Below are 2,912 nucleotides of genomic sequence, written 5' to 3'. Positions count from 1 at the left end.
AACACAGTATGATATATCTCCTCTTCACTTCAAAAACAAAATTATAAAAATAAACCCAGTCATGGCTTTCACCAACTTTATGAAAAGGAAAGAAAGAAAGTTGAAGGAAAAGTAAAAAACAAAACAAGAGCATGTATTCTTAACTTTTTTGGGTCATGAATTTCTCCAAATAAAACATCTAAATTTTTTAATGTAATGATAAAGCAATAATTCAAGATAGCAGAAGCAACTGTAACGAAATATGAAAAGACTTGTGATTTTTGCAGGTGACAAAAGTACAGATACTGCTAATATTGCTGAAATTTATGGCCCATAATCAATACTGAAGGAAATACTGCTTTTCAATTAGAGATTAATAAAAAGAAAGATGAAAATTTTTTTCACCTAAACTTACAGATCACCTGAATTCTATCCCTGAAACCCTTGAATCCCAGTTGCAGAATTTCTGCACTGGGGACATACCAAGCCCAATGTTTATCTTCTTAAATGGAAGATAGAATTGAAATATTAGCTCCTTGAAATTTTCTGAATTATGGTAAAAATTAACTTGCTGTTACAATTAAGAAAACAAGTACAGTTTTGCTTCAAGCAAAGTTTAAGTGAAAAGCAATTATTTTTATTCTCTTACAAAGTTTTTTCTAGTGTGACTTTTCTACATTGTTAATGAAATACTATTTCTTTTCTCTACTTTTTCCAGAATTTTGTTTTCAAATTCACCTATGTTGATATACTTCTATGATTAACACGGTAACATGTGGTTACAAACATTACATGTAACAGAAAATTTTAGCCAAGAAAGGAATGAGGATACAGTTTTGTCGTCATTGACCTTACTGTGTTTTACCAAATCCTTGTTCCAGTATAATGATTTTAAAGTTGAAACCACAAGAATGTGTGTAGTCAACAATGAAAATTATACTCTGCCAGTTTTTCTTGCTGAAATCTCCGTACTAAATAGTACAGAAGAAAAATCCAGCCACTTTTCTATGCTAAGGGATCTCCCCCTTGTGCCTAAACCTTGTATTGAATTCAAGCAGGATTGAAAGTCATCAGCATGTATTGTGAATTTTTTTTTAAAAAAAAGCAAAAGATAACTTTGCTTCTCATATAAAGCAATTACTCAATGTTGAGAGTTTGGGGCCAAAAGCCTAATACAAGCCTAATAGAAGCAATTATTTCAAAGGAGTAGAATAATTGTGTGGCTTCAAGCAATTCTCGGTAACTGAAGACTTGCAAATCTTAGTGGGTACTGGTTGTCTGGAGATGTTCCTATCAGCTTCCTTGATGATAGCAAAGATTTTGGACAATCTATATAGCAAAATAAAATACAATCTAGCTATATAATGAAATGTTTGTAGTCATTAAAAATCACATTTTGAAGAATTTTTAACAAATGGGAAACTGGGCACAATATAATATTGAAGGTATAAAGCAGTATTCAAAGATGCATACATTTGTGCAAAAGCTCCCAATTATATAACATGGATTTCTTTATTCATTTAACAAGTACTACTTGATCTAATCGATCAGACTTTCAAATAGACCCATTTCATCCTTCAGACTTCAATTTAAATAGCATCACATCAGGGAGATAAGAAAATTACTTCAAAGGCTAGAATTTGTCACCTACTAGCCACTCACTGAACACCTACCCTGTGCTCAATATTGTGTATGAGGGGAAACACGATGGACACGGTCAGTGGCTGCCCCCAAAAAATGTACAGCTAATGGAAATGAACCTTTTAGAAGTGTCTTCCATAAGAACAGATTTCCTTTCTACATTCTAAAAGGTCTGAGAGTGGGGGAAATGTGACCCCACTGCAAAGAAAAGCAGGAGGGTAGGAAAACAAGGTGAACAGTGGTCTCTGATGAGATGGCTGAGAGTACACTAGCTCCACAGGCAACAGTTCCCTGTAACTTACAGGTGAAGGGAAGAGGCCAGGGTTCATGGAATATTCAGGTGGCCTCTAGAGGGTGCCAGACTGTTGATATCTTTCAGTATGACTCCCCTGGGGAATCTGGCTTTGAGATCAAATGTAGTTCAAGTTAACCAAAAATAACTTCTCCTTTTCCAGTAAAACTGTGAGAATGTGACTTAGGTCATGGACTTAATAGGAGACCAAGGATTGTAAATCAAATATTTATGAGTCCCAGATCATTACTGAGTCCCAGGTCATCCTGCTATTCAAGTCTTCCATTCCTCCACCAGGAAAAAATTATGACGAACGAGGGCTTCCCTGGTGGCTCAGAGAAAAAGAATCCACCTTCATTGCAGGAGGCTGAGGTTCACTCTCTGGGTCGGGAAGATCCCCTAAAGAAGGAAATGGCAACCCGCTCCAGTATTCTTGCCTGCAGAATGCCATGGACAGAGGAGCCTGGTGGGCTATAGGCCATGGGGCCACAAAGAATTGGACATGACTGAGCGACTGAACACAGTATCAATTATTTTAAAATGGGGAAAAAAAATTTTTTTTTAATTTAAACAGTACAAACCTGCTTTTTCTTAAAAATGTAAAAAATATGTCTAGGCATGGAGAAAGCAATACACCAAAATCTTAACAGGAGTACTGGGGGGAGGGGCGGTGGAATAAAGTCATCATTTTTCTCATTTTCCCCCCTGCCTTATTCACTTTCTATGTCAAGGTATCATCTATCTCATACCGTGAATGTCAGACATTGCATGGGCACTTTACCAAGGTAATAAAGCACGCATGTGTAGAAGTATTCAGTCTTCTAGACGCCCCCACCCCAATTCAGTCCAGCAAAAATAGTCAAGAGTAGAGGGGAGAAAGTTTTGTGGAGTTAGAGGCTTGAGAACAAGACTCAGTGAGGGCTTGGGCAGAGAGAGCTATTAGGAAAATGAAGAGAGGGAATTTTAATACATCTAACTCTGAATTGTATTTTCAATTCAC

This window comes from Giraffa tippelskirchi, chromosome 9 (assembly GCF_054371585.1).
Source record: "Giraffa tippelskirchi isolate mGirTip1 chromosome 9, T2T-mGirTip1v1.2.pri, whole genome shotgun sequence".
Lineage (NCBI taxonomy): Eukaryota > Metazoa > Chordata > Mammalia > Artiodactyla > Giraffidae > Giraffa > Giraffa tippelskirchi.
The sequence above is the reverse complement of the archived record's forward strand: the minus strand, read 5'-3'. Positions refer to the sequence as shown.